Raw genomic sequence first — 16,083 nt, 5'->3', positions numbered from 1 at the left:
TTTTGCTACTTGATAAAGCTGGAATGCCTGAATACAGTTTTTCCATTTGAAAGACACATTACAAAAATCCACCAAGACAAGTTAAGTAAGTGTCTCTGGCAGAGGAATTAAACAAATGTAGAGAGTGAGAAACATCAATGCAATGCTAGCTATTTTAGTGCGCTATTATCACCCATGGAGGTTCTTAATGTAGTACGAAAATTCCATGATTATAAACTCCAAATAAATGGCTTGCCTAATTGGCTATCAGTGTCTGTATTGTTAAGAACAGATTAATCTGAATTTTGAAAACTTACTAACCAGTCATCACAAAACTTCATTTACTATGTATTATATACATATATATTAATAAGAAGCAACCACTATAGGAAAGAATAGTATTGCTCTTTGTGTAATCTTATAATTTCACCAACAATGAAGTCTGTGCCAGAGAACATCTTGTCTGTAAGTGTCCTCCTATGGGTGCCAAATTGCTTTAACTTTAACCTCTGTGCTTTAACTTTAATCTCTCTGTAGAAAAGAACCACCAGTTCTTTCCTACTTTACTCTGTTGCTTTGTCAAGAAAAAAACAGGTGTCACCTATAATTTCTGCCCACTTAGATAATCTTTAGGGTCTTCTTGAAAACTTTCTTGGGAGCATCATCCTCTAAACATCTTTGCTCATAAAAAGTATCAAACACTTTAATGTACAAGTTGACCCCTAGCCTGAGGTATGTCTGTGTTTGAGAGATTGTGTCGTTTCTCCAAGGGCATGGCTGTTTGTTTGTTTGTTTGTTTGGTAATCTCGAAGTGCATTTTCATCACCCAACATGAGTTAGGTTGTTGCAGCCTCTCTGGAGCAGTTTAGAGGCTTTCTGATGAACGGATCCTGGGTAACTGGACTCAGTCACCTAGGCTGCATCCACAGGCCTTCCTTCCTCTCTCTAAGACGTCAGAGATTACTTCATTCTGAGCAGTGGCTTTCAAATGCCAATCTGCACAACAAAATTAGAGAATAAAAGCAAAGTTGTAATTGTTTTATTGGGGCAAAATATACATAACGTGTAATTTATCGTTAAGTATACAGTTCAGTGGCATTAAGTGTATTGACATTGTTGTGTGACCATCACTACCATCCTTCTCCAGAACTCTTTCATCATCCCATACGGAAACTCTGTGCCCATTAAATGCTACCTCCTCATTCCTCATCCCCTCCATCCCTGGCAACCACTATTCTATTTTCTCTATGAATTTAACTACTCTAGGAAACTCACGTAAGTGGAATCATTTAATATTTGGACTTTTGTGACTGACTTATTTCACTTAGCATAAAAATGTCCTCAAGTTTCATCCATGTTATATAGCATGTCACAGAATTTCCTTCCTTTTTAAGAATGAATAGTAGTGCATTTTATGTATATACCACATTTGGCCTATCCATTCATCTTAATGGGTTGTTTCCACCTTTGAGGTGTTGTGGATAAGCTGCTATGGATAAGGTTGTAGCAACATGGTAATTTTTTTTTTTTTTTTGAGACAGAGTCTCACTCTGTCATCCAGGCTAGAGTGCAGTGGCATGGTCTCGGTTCACTGCAACCTCCACTTCCTGGGTTCAAGTGATTTTCTTGCCTCAGCCACCTGAGTAGCTGGGTTTACAGGTGTGCGCCACCATGCCTGGCTAATTTTTGTATTTTTAGGAGAGACGGCCTAAAAATGTAGGCCAGGCAGGTCTCGAACTCCTGATCTCAAGTGATCTGCCTCCTTGGCCTCCCAAAGTGCTGGGATTACAGGTGTAAGCCACCTCATCTGCCCAGCATGGTGAATTTTTTTATAAAGCTAAATGTGTTTAAAGATCTGTCCTTCTAGTTTTTCCCTTGGTATGAATCCACCTTTTTGTTTGTGAAATAACGTTGACAAAAGGTGCTATGTCTGAACACTTGTGTCTCCCCAAAATTCATATGTTGAAATAAAATCCCCAATGAGATAGGATTAAGAGGTAGGGCCCTTAGGAGGTGATTAGGTCACCTATCGAGGGCAAAGCCCTCAAGAATGAGATTAGTTCTCCTATAAAGAGGCTCAAAGAACTTGTTTGTCCTTCAGCTGTATGAGGACACAGCTAGAAGCTATCAACTATGAGGAATGGGCCCTTATCAGACCCCAAATCTACCAGCACCTTGATCTTGGACTTCTCAGACTCTGAAACTTTGAGAAATACATTTGTGTTGTTTATAAGTTACCCAGTTTGCCTACTATTCTTGTTGGAGCAGCCCAAGCTGACCAAGACAGCAGGTGCTAGTTCCTTCCCCCTTACTTGGCAAAGTAAAATGTTGACAGCCCTAAGTCAAGCTCCTATTTAGAAATTTAACTCATCTGTGAAATACCAAAGTCTGGAAAACACAGAAACTCTTCTTAAACTTAGGTGAGCTCCAGAATCATCTAAAAAGCATTGGGAAATGGAGTTCTCAGGAGCCCACACTAAACTAGTTGAAACCGAATCTCCGGAGGTGAAGATTAGGCCGCAATATTGTTTTAAAGCTCCTGAAGTCATTCTGGTTTATGGCTAAGTTGAAGAATTACTTATGGCTTTTCAGAACTACCCTACATGTCAAGCAAGATGTATCAGTTTGGTCAGTGGCTACCCCTCTGTCATCACCAAACCTATCAGGTGAGCATGACCAAATTTCAAGCATGTCCAGGACTACTAACAAGATTGCCAGGTGGAATTGAGACTGCTTAAAGATTTAATCAGTTGTCTGCAGTGCAACTTCTATTTCCAAATCAAAGCTGGAATTTGTTTGTGTGGTTCCTCCACAGCTGTCTGCACCTGTTCCTTAGGGAAAGGAGGAATCAGTTTCCATGATTTCTGTCTTTTCCTCCACCTCCTCAGAGTTCTTGAACTTGGCCAGGCCATGCTTACCAAACTACATTTGGCCCAAATCTTACAGTATCTAGTCTCCCTGCTTTTGCTCTTTTCTGAAACGATAACCCAGATTGAGGTGGGTTTGGTTTCATTCACACATTTATTGATGTTCTTTCCATAAATAAATAGCTATGGGGTCTATTATGTGTCCAAAGAGTCAATAAAGCACATAGGGAAGCATGTCAAAAATGACGAAGGAAGTTGAATCCAGCAAGAATCTTTCCAGTGCCACCCACGGAGCAAAATCATCCACATTTACCGTTCACCTTCACCGCCTCCCGAATACCAAACATCAGTCGCTGGCATGTGATTAGTGAGGGAGCTCTGAGTTGATTAAGTGCAGTGACATTTTGAGAAAAGCAGGACATTCCTCATTATCCGCAAATCCGTGGGTATGAGAGAGCGCTCTCGTTCACATATTAGCATTTCCACATCCGTCTCCTCTTCTCTGCAACTTCTAGCAAGGCAGCTTGCCTTATTAGTAACATGTTTGGGATTAACAGCTTTGCTATTGTGTTAGCATCTCTGTCATTACCCAGGGAGGGAAATTGGCAAGTGCTAAGCCGGTTACTAACAGACCTAAACAGTGCCCAGGATGGAATTCACACACAGAAACCAACCTCAAAGCCAAAAGGTCCCCAACTACAAGAGAGGTGGATGCATCTTTAACAAAAATGGGCCTCATAATTAGCATAGGACAATTTTTAGGCATGCTAAAACTCTCGTGTTGCATTAAAAAGAAATGCCATTTAGGCATTTACAAAGTAATGGAATCTCATTTCCATCTGCTCCGGCCTCCCTTCAACACCTCTCCCCACAGCAGTGCCAAAAGGAGAACAATTCTAGGCTAGCAGCGTGTACTATTTGAGAGCCAGCTTGGAGTCATGGATTGGGAGGGGCTAGACCCTGAAAATGGCTGGAAGTATTAAAGTGTCTGGTGGTGCAGAGTGGGCCCATAGGCCCAAGGGTTTGTGACCTGGCTTTCTACAGCCATGAACTCTGGCCAAAGTCCCTGGCCAGCACAGGGTCCAATGGAGGGAGCTCAAGAGTAGGAGGTGGGCCAGATGTGTGTGCACCTCCAGTCCTTCTGATGGGATGCAACCATTATGGGAACAGTCCCATCCCTGGGTCACTTTCCTTTAAGCAACCTTAGACTGTGGAGTTGTAAGCAGGAGACACAGGTGCTCTAGAGAAACTCACCCGTTATTGTGGGCACGTGCACATAGTCCTCGTCTGGCTTATCACATGGTGCTGCTCTGGAGTTGATGCAAAGAATAGAATGAACACTTCCCACTGATAACTCTCTTCCTCTCTTAATGATGACCAGCTCCAAGTTACAGAGGCAGACACTGAAAATCTGGCAAAAAAAAAAAGAAAAAAAAGAAAAGAGGTTTCCTAGACCACTCTGAGACCAAACTCAAGAATCAAGCAAAGGATGTGCTCTATTTATAGCTGAAGGTTCCAGCTTCAAACAAGTCTTCCTCCAGCCAGGGTTCTCAGGACCTTCCCAGCTGTTGCTGGAATGGATACTCACTCTGAGTCATGATTTCTCATGGGGCTGTGGACCTTTTGGCCCCGAGTTTCTTCCACCACTTTCTCCATAGAGCAAAATGTCCTTCTACTGTTAGAAATAAGGCTTACATCCAACACCCCAATTTTAAAACCAAGAGGAAACCCTGGATGACCTCAAACACCTGTGTCAGAGAGCCTGCCATGAGGCTGGGATTCTTAGGGGTCAGAATGATCAGGAAAGCAGGGAAAAGAAAGGCTGGGCTCATGACTTAAAAAGCAAACTATGTTTACTTCAGAATTTTGCCTGGGGCAGGTCCTATTTCCAGTTTCTAGATCTGGTAACTGAACTTCGTGAAGCAGAAATTTCAGCACTGGGTTTGGCAGGATTTTCTCTGATTTGTGGGCTTTCTTGGCTGAAAAGTCTTACAAAGCAGTAATAACCCAGCTTCACCACGCAAAATATTTAACAAATCGTTATGGTAAAAAGATTAAAAATGCATGACATGGGGGCCAAACCCCCAATTCTAGGACATCCCCTTGCACTTTGGAACATGAGGTATGTGTCCAAGTGTGCGGGGTCTCAGATTCGCTCTCAGTTTACAGCCAGACCTGAAGGCAACTCACCTAGTGCTTCCCTAGCTCTCACTCTTTCCACGCTCTCTGTCCCTTTCCTGAGTGCTTTCCCTTGGGAAAGGGTGAGAGGTGGTCCTTTCTGCGGTTGGGTGGATGTGGGTCAATTTCAACACAGCCCCTCTGGGTGTTACCCGACTGCTTCCGGAAGTACACGCGTCCCCCCAACCCCACCACCAGCTTTAATTTGCCTGGTTGGCACATCCATTTCTGAGTCCCAGAAAGTCACGCTTTGTCCTATCTCCCTGCAGTGTAACTAGATGAGAAATCCCCAAATAGGTGGCCTCCTGCAGTTTGCAAACAGTGACCTGACCTCTAGCCTGAGCACACTTGCTGTCCAGGCCCTTCTCTGGACCCTTCCTCCTGTGCTTGAGAAGACAAAGAACTGAAAATCCCTCTGCGGTCAGAAGCCCAGGACAAGTAACAATCCCGGCCTTCTCAGTTCTAAACTCACCTTTCTAAACTCTGAATATTCATCTCATTAAAATACTTTTTCCTGTCAGAATTCAGTTTCAGAGAAAGACACTTAAGTAGATCAAAAACATTAATAAATCAGAGAAGGCTGGAGTTAAAAAATCGCTGAATTGAAGCTACATTGGGTATCATCCACAATGCTGCCCACCTGCCTGCCTTTCTTCCCTCCCTCCCTTCCTTTCTTCCCTCCTTCCTTCCTTTCTTCCTTCCTTTGTTCTTTCTTTTTTCTTTCTTTCCTTCATGTGTCCGCCACTTACATTTTACTGAAGGTATGAAATGTGTCTTACAAACAAGTGTGTATGTGTGTGTGTATGTGTATGTTTCCATATGCGTTCGCCTGTCCCCTGGAATCTTGGCCACAGGTGGAAGCCGGCACAATTTAAGGCTGACATTAGTGGGCTTTAACATACAGACCACTCAGACCACAGTGTCTGGGGGCATGGGAGGATGCAGATTGGAAGCTGCTTATGCTGCTCTCCAAACCCCACTGGGAAGAATGACTATGGCTCCAGCCCATCCTCTCAGGGTTTCTTCATTCCCCTTCTTTAGTGCTGGATGGAAGAATCACAAGGGCAAAGAGTTCCAGGCAAAGAACTGAACCCTCCAAGAAGTTGCTCACTTCTCCAAAGTGTTGTATTTCTTCTTCCCAGAAAATCATTGTCTCATGTCACCGTCATCTAGGAGTAGGCCTCCCTGTGCAACCTTTCATCTTCCACTGGGCAAAAGAAAATGTTTTGACTCTGGGAGAAAGAGGGTAGAGATGGTCGGGGCTCCCCTAGGGCCCCTCTGACATCCAGGCCCCATCAGCTGGTTTGGGGAAGCAATGCCTGCCAGAGGGCAACTCACGAGCAGGACGAGGTGCCCACAGATCACAGCCGCTAAAACACTGGTTGAGTCTGGTCTGTGAATTGAACCTCTTATACTAAAAATATTATTTGTTGTCTATCTGAAATTTAAGTTTAACTGAGCATCCTGTGTTTTTATTTATTAAATTTGACACTAATTGGATGTCTGCAGGAAAAACAGAATATTTACACCTGTGGAGCAATACTGTTCTGTGCTGTTAGGGGCCAGGAATGGCAGGAATACCAAAACCATGTCTAAAGGGCATTGAAGAACCTTCTTGGAGCCATCAACAATATTGCTATTGTGCCTTGCTAGGGAAGACAATCATAGCCAAGAAAAAAATTGAGGAGTCTTCTCTCTTCTTTTCTCCTCAATCTGGTGAATACGTCTTTAAGTGTTCAAACAGGGACTTTTTTTTTTTTTTCTTTTTCAGTAATAAGTATACTGGGGTAAAAGGTGTAAACCAGGACAGTTCCAGGCAAACGAGGCTGGCTGTTTGTTCACTCTAATTAACCACCAAATTCAGTATATGATGATGCATTGTCTTTTTGAGCTATCAACTCCCTCAAGATGGGGATCTCTGAATAATTTTTTGTTAAACTAAATTGAAAATTACTTAACTCCCTCCCTTTTCCCACCATATGTCGTCCTGGGTTTGTTGATAGCCAGAGGTTTATCTGTCCCTATGCAACTGAACTATAAGCCAAACTTCCTTCATGTCTGTAAGGAACGCTGAGAAGAGTAGGACCAGAAGGAATCCACACTAGCTTACCGAGTTTGGAGGCTTCTGTATCTGGAAACCAATTTCTGACACACACAAATGCATCTGAGGAACTGAGCATTTTAAAGCAGGGCAGCACTTCTCAAGGCTGAATTGTGTTAACTAGCCAGTGGTTCTGAGGGCAGAGAACCACACACCCAAACAGCAGCAGGTGGTTGCTAAAAACTCACCACTTCTGGAGAGGATGGGGGAAAGGAACCAGCTCAAGTCTGTCAATAAATTCTATGTGACCCCCTCCCTAGCCCTGATCTGCAGTAATTTGATTTTTACTCCCAAACCACCTGTTTTGTCTCCATAAATTTAACGTATGTAATGATCCAGTCCCTACAAAGTTCTCTCTGGTGGGGATTTTGAGGAGGAAGTGGCAACAAGTCATCACTGGCCTCCGATTTTGTTTTTGTCAACCTCCATCATCCATTCTGCAGCGGAGACCTCTCCTGCACCCTGGGGCAGGCTAGTTTCTCATGCAAACAGCCCCGGGGCCTTGCTGATGTCCCAGAAAAGCATCATCAGCTTCCAGTTACACACATGTGGACTGGTTTTTTTTTTTTTTTTTTTTTTTTTTTTTTTTTTTTTTTTTTTAGCACATTTCAGACAGACAGCATTTCCTTGTGGATCTGTAAATAAAACCTGTAGGGCCAAGCACCTTGTCATCAGGTACCCAATGGAGTGGGAAATTCACCTTTTCTTTTACAGTTTGTTTGAGACGTAAGATCAATGTAGGATCAACAATCAAAAGATTCAGCTGGACCAAGTTATTGAACCCATTCTAGCTTGGAGGAGTGAGTTGCTATAAGAAGGATAAAGCTGCTAAGTTTCAAGGTGAAAATCTGGGCAGGAGAACAGAGAGACACCCCGAATGCTGATGAAGGCTGTAACTTGAATGATGGATTCACCCTCGCTAATTTTTTTCAGATGTTTTAAACTCTAAAGATGTTACAGTCTATGGCGGAAAATTGTGTGTTTTGAAAAAGTCTGAATTTGATAATAATTTTATCATTTTTTTTCCTCTGGTATAGTTCAGCTTTTTAAAGTAGTGATATCAGAAGTCACTAAGTTATATTGCACATTAAAGGTGATAGTAACAGCTGTTCATGGCTGAGAAGCAATGCTTTCTCAGGCTAGCCAGAATTCATTTTATTGAAAATGAGTCTATGCTTATCTCCTTGAAGGTTTTCATGGTGATTTCAACTAATATGTGGAAGGGAAGGAGGAGAAGAGGAAAGACTCAGTGATGGCTACAGCAGGCAAACCATATACCACCACATGGGCTTGAGGACAATCTCGGACGTCTTGCAAACAATCACCCACACAAGGTTTTTTTGTTGTTGTTGTTGTTTGATCTTGTTTTCTTTTTCTTTTTTTTCTTTTTGAGACGGAGTCTTGCTCTGTCCTCCAGGCTGGAGTGCAGTGATGCGATATCGGTTCACTGCAACCTCTGCCTCCCGGGTTCAAGTGATTTTTCTGCCTCAGCCTCCTGAGTAGCTGGGTCTACAGGAGTGCACCAACACGCCTGGATAATTTTTGTATTTTTAGTAGAGACAGGTTTTCACCATGTTGGCCAGGCTGGTCTTGAACTCCTGACCTCAGGTGATCCACCTGCCTCAGCCTCCCAAAATGTTGGGATTACAGTCATGCGCCACCGTGCCTGGCCTGATCTTGTTTTCTTAATGAGTTAGTGGCTAACATGGAAGGGGGAATGGATTTTTGCATAAAAATCCACATTTCTGTTACTTCTCTTGAAAATACAAAAGATCTATTCACTGGCACTAGGTAGGGGCTGTGTCTTTTTAATTGCTTCCTCCTCTTGTTGCAAACGGACCTAAGCTATTTGCTGTCCACAAATGTTAAGTTTGGCTGAGTCCCTTCCACTCTGTGTTACTTCTTAATGCTGACACCAAATACCAGTTGCCAGTGATCATACTTGAGGTAGTGGTTTTCTTAGGCTCAGAAGCTTCAACCATTTATGTTTCCTGCCTGGGCCCTCCATCTCCAGTAAAGAGTAATTGGATTTGTCCCCAAATATCTGCATCAGGTATGCCTGAAATTTCCCCATTACTACTCATCACTTTGGGTTATTTAACTCCTTATGTCATCCATCCTCTATGAAAATCAATGCAAATACTTCTGAAAGAGGAAATGTGGTGTTACTTTTCTAACATTAAATTGGTATGGATTTAATGAGATCACTCTTTGCCTACTTGTGTCCAAAAAGAAACATTTCTCTTGTACAAAACTGGGTTGGATGGCAGGGCACCGCCCAGAGTTATTCCAGGCCTGTGGAATAACTCTGCACCTGTTTTTAGGGAAAGTGCCTCCAAGTAAATGCTACAGGAGGCAGACCTGGAGCATGGTGGGGAGGGATGGAGTAGGTACCACCTAGAGCATAGAGTGTCGAAGTGCTTGTGTTTTAGGGGACCCAAAGAATAACAGTCTTCTTCCTTGCCAGAATTCAGAATGAGATAAGAGGTAGTAGGCACAGAAGTTGGACAAGTAAAGATCTGACTAACAGCTTTTTTCTTATTAGAACTGGATTAAAGAACATGGCTTAGATGTGGGGGCCAGATGGGCTTGCTAACACTCTGCTGCTGTGAATCCGATGTCCCCCACGAAATCAGCAGCCTCACTCCCAGGGTTAGGCCTTTTCTCCATGACCCACAAACAGACAGAAACCTATATCTGTGGGCAGGTGTGTGAAGAGAAAAGGAAGAAGAGGAGCCTGAACCAAGCATGACCATTTCTTCTTCCAAACTCCTGGTCAGTTAACTCACCGCTTTTCAGGAGGCGAGTGCTGGGGTGATCAATGAATGAGGAGGGGGAAAAAAACCACAGTACCCCACAGATTTACTATTGTGGGAAATGAGTAGGTGCTTTTAATGACAACCGATGGGTTGTGCAGTTCTGGAGCTAGAGAAATAGAGGCTTTGCCATCTGAATGTTCCTCTTGGCAAATGGAAGCCCACAGCACTGGTCCAGGTGAGGTTCTAGAATAGGGAGAGTAGAGAGTGCTGGACTGTGGCTGTGGCGTGTAGAGCCATGAGATTGAGAGAGTCCAGATGGAAAAGAAGACTTCGGAAAGAATATGAGCATAAAATGTCTCCATGGGTACAGGACACAGGAACAGCAGGAAAGATCCAGAGGGTTCTGGAGGGCGAGGAGGAGCAGGATGGAGCCCGTTACCAGAAGTACTTGAAACCTCTTACTGAGACCCTTCAACCTCTCTCTGAGGAGCTGTCAAGGGGAAAAGGACAGCATCTGTTTTTATAACTTCCAAGTGAACGTAGTCCTCTATTTTACACCTAATAGGTGCTCATTAAATTATTTGGTAGTTGAATTGAAGAGACTCTTCTAAAAATTACTAAAGCAAAGAAAAACGTGCAAAAAATGAATAATCCATAGGCTTAACCCTTCTAAGGAATGTCTGTAGTTTAAAAGAGGATCTGGTTATAGTAAATTCATGTGTAACTGATAGAATATACAGACATGTTTGGACTCAAAGGTCTTGCGAGAAGTTTGAATTTCTTCCCAACATACACACATTCCCTAGAAGTCCAAGGTTAGCAACTTGGTGCCATACTTAGTCAAATCCCTTCCATTGTTTGAATTTTATGGCTTCTTCTAGGGAAGATCAGCTTTCCTCTCATTTTTGGCATTGGTCTGCATATTAAGATCTATAGATTTTATTAGGTCTTAGAAATACATATTTATGACAGCAATTCCTATCTGGAGGATTTATTAGGAAATTTAATGTTTGCTATAGTAATAGAGATTAAAAGTAGGGCCACCACCTCAAAACTCAAATCTCCTTACAGAAATCATAGAATTCACATACATCACAGAATCCACATAAATTGCAGAGTAACTGCCATATGTGACAATTGTAAAGCCAATGGAATGTGATGCAGTAAAGTTAGATTTTATATTTATTTTGCCTTTTTATCAGGTAAGTGGAGAGTTGCTGACGTAAGGAACGTTTCTAATTGAGAATCCCTAATGCACTGTGTCCTGATGAGTGGCGACCTTCTCAGCGAAGACTGACAACCACACGGGTTCCTACTTCACGACCAGACCAGGGTCACCATGGAGACATTTCTCATTGGATCAGCTTATTGTAAGTATTAGGTTTCAGCCTTTGAGCATATATTGCTGGTTTTCAGTTACTTATAGCTTTAGAACATCTGCTTTTTCATAGCAAAAAAAAAAAAAAAAAAAAGCAAGAAGAGGAAAGAAGAAGGAAAAAAAATCTTTTAAGGAAGCGTTTAAAAGTTGAACTGATAGATTTGGCAATCTTCATTCGTGGCAGCAGTAACAGACTTCACAGGGGCAGTATGACTCCAATATTAAAGAATAAACGCTTTAATATTGTTAAATACATCATAGCAGATTTTATAGCAAACTTCACAATAAAGTTAGACGTTTCAGTATCAAAAAGTCACACACATTGCTTTAATGGTATCTACACGTTATGGATTGTAACGGCCTGTTATGACATCATCTGTTAGGAATTTACTATGAATGCATGAGGAGGTGGTTCAAAAAAGCTCCTTCTAGTAAGATGCCATGGAGTGTAACTATATCTAATGACAATTGGTCAATTGTGAATAAAGTATTTTCAAAGAGGGCTATTGCTTTAAGCTCTATTAAAACATTAATGGGGCTTAGCAAGAAGTCTCCTTTCTTGCTTACTATTCTCTCATCTGAAAAGCCACAGTCCTATGAGACTCTCCCCAGCTCCCAGAGACTACATTGTTTGGAAGGCAGTTGGAGATCATTTTGGCTGCAGACAAGGTTTTCAATTTAGCAGCACAAGAAACTTTGAAATTAATGCTGGACCTAGAAGTGATTCAGATAAGCTGTAAGTTTTTAAGCTCCTTCCTATGAATTCTATCCTGTTTGTCTCTCTGCTTTTAGATGCCATAGAAAACATCTGATTGAAATGGAACTCACTGACCTAAAGCTCCTGAAAGAAAATTTTCTAGGTCAGTGACAGACAAGTTGGCTGCTTCAGAAAAGGTATTTACTGTAATTCTGGAGATCATATTGGGTCTCAAACTTGCTGCCTGTGAGTGCAATCCAGCCCACAGGTTCATTCTGTGTGACAGGCACTGTGTTTAAAAGATAAGAATTGGAGGGCCTTTAGGTGGGAAGTGCCCTCTGCAGTTTACAGTGAGCCTCATCATTTCCTATTGTCCTAGACTTAGCCACATCACACATTACGTGTCACCTGCCAGGCCTCTAAAAACTTGAAAATCATGAGCTTCAGGCATTCTGTGCATGGTCCATCCCTGTGCCCTGTGCCCTAGATTTGACTTGAGGTTTCTCACTTGAACGAGGCCCACAGCTGGGCCTTGTTCCTCGCAGAGAGTTTCTGGTGAAACCAGAGTCATAAAGACTGGATTAAGAGGAAAGTCCAAGGAATCCCAGGATCTAGGAGCTTGCAGGAAAACTTAAGAGTTTGGGATCCTCCAACCCCTGATGAGCAACCTGAGACACAGAAAAGGGAAATGCCTTGGAAAGGTCAGCCCCAGAAGGAATAGAGCAGAGAGGGAAACCCAGGACTTGTGATTCCCCATCCTGTATGCTGCACCCACCACACCACGCAGCTGGCCTGAATGATTGGTGTAGCCCTTCCCCACATTCCTAGAGAGGGTGTCTTTTACAAAGCCACCATCCACACACACAGAGTGGCACCAGCTGTGCAGCCAACCCCTCTTATATTAGACCGCTGTGTCTGGTGACTTGAAAGTCAAGGCCAATGTGGTCACACTAAGGCCACTAAGTCTTAAAGAAAAGTACTTCTCTATCATTGGCAGAGAACTTTAGGCTGGAGACAGATTAAAGTTTAAAACAAATCTAAAGAGTCAACTTTGTAGACAACACAGGTTATTTAAGCCTCTGCTCCTTCTTTGTTAGAGTACACTGAAACTTTTCTTCAGAGCTGACCCTAGAAGTAGGGAGAAAGGTTGCTGTCTCTTTAAGTTGCCTTGAACTACCTCAGGAGAGCTTCCATCAGCCAAAAATCCCCTTGTAGAGCAGCCCTTCCATTCTCAACCAAGGCAAAAATACTTGAAATTCAGTTAATAGCAATTCATTCATATGAGCTAAATGTTGCCGCCTTGAAGCATTGTGCTTTGTGAAAAAAAAAAAAAAATTCCTGGAAGGGGAGAGGTCTGGATTGGTTGGCTCAATTAGCTTTTCTTGTGAGTGGAAGGTATTGAGGGCAGGGAGAACCCTGAGAATTAGTGAGAGGCAGAAGAGCAGAAGAAAGAGGTGTTGAGATAGGGACATTGGCAAACAAAGAAGCTAGAGGTAAAGGGGTTAATGAAAGAGATATCCAAAGGAAACCACTGGTGTCATATAACAGTGGGGGCATCTACGTGCAGGAGAGCATGATCGGGCCACTGAGGCTGCTCTACCAGGGATTGGCCGTAGCCCCCCACCCACTACCCTTGAAATTCTCAGTCCCCAACTCCCACCAAGATCTTCAGCAAATACCTCCAAGGAGCTGAAAGAACACAAGAACCTGAAGTAGTAGCTCAGTGGCTGGTCCATAAGCTTAGTAAGTATCTGTTGAATTAATAGATCAGATATTCCCAGTGCGTCCCTCTGAAGCCATCTTGACTGTTAAAGCCTTCTTGCTTGGTCTCTAGAGCATTTGATCAAGGGTGTGGTGCCTATGAAATAGGTTCTAATTCCATGAGGTGTGGAGTGGAATGGACCTGGAATCCGTACTTTGCATTTTGTGGGATTATCCCTGGTTGAAGTTGTTTCTCACGCCAGTAGAACAGGGGCTTCATTCATAATTCATGCATTTGATGTCTCTGGCAAGTATTGCTTACCAGATGGGATTCTCAACAGTAACAGAAACAGAAAGCAGGTTGCTCCATAGAGTTGGAGTGAAATCACAGGCGGAGGTACGGTATGAACTGAAGTTTTCTAGTTAAAGCAGAGACCTTTGAGAGGTCACTGAGTTGCAACTTCTATTGGTTCTACAAGGTAATGAGAGGCGATGATGAAGCGATAAGACAGAAATGCTACCTCTGGAAGCTGACGGCCACTGCTCTCTTCTGGGAGGAAAAACAAGGCCTAGAATGACTAAGAGGCTGCTTATTGTTACAGGTTGACCCTGGAGTAGAATAGGCCCAAACCAATATTGCAAGGAAAATGGGAAGAAATAGACACAGGAAGTGTATTTGTGTATGTGCATGCATGCGTGTGTGTGTGTGTGTGTGTCGGAGGTGGAAGCAGGGCTAACCCATCAGCTAATCATTTGGCTGCAGTAGATGAGAACTGCCTCTGTAGAGGGAGAGCAGGCTTGTCCAACCTGCAGCCACATGCGGCCCAGGATGGCTTCAAATGTGGCCCAACACAAATTCGGAAACTTTCTTAGGACCTTATGAGATTTTTTTTTTAAGCTCTTCACTATTATTAGTGTTAGTGTATTCTGTGTGTGGCCCAAGACAGTTCTTCCAGTGTGGCCCAGGGAAGGCAAAAGACTGGACACCCCTGAGGTAGAGGAACCAGCCTTGAGAAGTGCTTCAGAGTTCTTGCTTGGAGGCTGAGGCGGATGGATCACGAGGTCAGGAGATCGAGACCCTCCTGGCTAACACGGTGAAACCCCGTCTCCACTAAAAATGCAAAAAATTAGCCGGGCATGGTGGCGGGTGCCTGTAGTCCTAGCTACTCAGGAAGCTGAGGCAGGAGAATGGTGTGAACCTGGGAGGCGGAGCTTGCAGTGAGTTGAGATAGCGCCACTGCACTCCAGCCTGGGAGACAGCTAGACTCCGTCTCAAAAAAAAAAAAAAAAAAAAAAAAAAAAAAATTATTCTAACACGGAAAGAAGCGTAAAGTAGTCAGGGAGATGAGAACTGCTTAAAATATTTGAGGTCTACAAAAGCTGAGATAACTATTATATTAGCAGCAAAAACTAGGCAATTCTGGGAAGGAGAGAGTGAGCTGAAACTGTCTTTGGGTAATTTAGAACAGAACGAGCATATCTTGTTTGATTTTTCATTTTACTTTGGTCTTTTGCCATGGTAGAATATTATATACATTCAATGGAATTTTGTATTAGGAAAGTGTTAAATCATCAAAATTTCCATGTAGACCAACGTCTCATGCATTAGGGCATTTATGGGGTGAGGGTCAGAAATATGTATCCAAAAAATGCCTATTTCTTAGTTCACAGTTTTATCTTCCTCATCATTTCTGCTGTGAAGCCAACATTTTCTCAGATTTGGAATACTTTTCTTACTCATGTACTCATATATATATATGGGATATATATACATATATATGTATGTATATATATATATAACTCTTTCCAGACACATAATTCCAGGAACTTTATAATGCCTTTGTTATTAATCTGTTGATAAAATTTTCTAATTAAGTCAGTGTGACACTCGGCCAAAGAACAGAATTACTTCAGAATATCCTCATGTTTCTTTTTTGGTAGAGTTTACCCTGAAAGCAAGACAAAGAAATCAATTTCAGCTGCCATTAGAGAGATTTAGGTTGGACTGGGAGAAGAACTCCCAGACTGCAAGAACCTGGCAGAGGCGCTATGTGGGGAACTTAAAATCCTCATCTCTAGGGAATTCTAGAGAGAAGTGAAACAACCACTCACATACGGAATTGCCTCAGTGAAAATAATCGTGTCCAGGAAAATCCTCTTTGTTTCAGAAATTTTAACGACCTTTAATTCTATATTGCCGCACTATCCCATGACTTGGCTCAGAAAGCATAAGCATTTTCATAGTGAAATGTGGAAGACATTGTTAGTACCCGTCCAATCTCCATTCCCCAATCCCTGAAAACTGATTTCTCCCCACCATAATGGGTCCTAAAATTCATGTGGTGCCATGTGGCCCTGTTGGGGTCCCATCACCACCCAGGGAAGGGCTGATTGGAGTGGGATAGCCACTCAATCCAAGAGGT

General features: G+C 42.7%; 1 long non-coding RNA gene across 1 annotated transcript in view; it reads left to right on the top strand.

The window, feature by feature from the left end:
- Nucleotides 1-16,083, top strand: part of LOC134732480 (uncharacterized) — a 73,921-nt gene that overhangs the window by 31,196 nt on the left and 26,642 nt on the right. The window contains exons 4-6 of the long non-coding RNA XR_010115700.1: nucleotides 8,316-8,459; nucleotides 11,087-11,254; nucleotides 12,055-12,156. This is a non-coding gene — a long non-coding RNA (uncharacterized lncRNA). The remainder of the gene's footprint in view (nucleotides 1-8,315; nucleotides 8,460-11,086; nucleotides 11,255-12,054; nucleotides 12,157-16,083) is intronic.

Source organism: Symphalangus syndactylus, chromosome 14 (assembly GCF_028878055.3).
Source record: "Symphalangus syndactylus isolate Jambi chromosome 14, NHGRI_mSymSyn1-v2.1_pri, whole genome shotgun sequence".
Lineage (NCBI taxonomy): Eukaryota > Metazoa > Chordata > Mammalia > Primates > Hylobatidae > Symphalangus > Symphalangus syndactylus.
The sequence above is the reverse complement of the archived record's forward strand: the minus strand, read 5'-3'. Positions and strand labels throughout refer to the sequence as shown.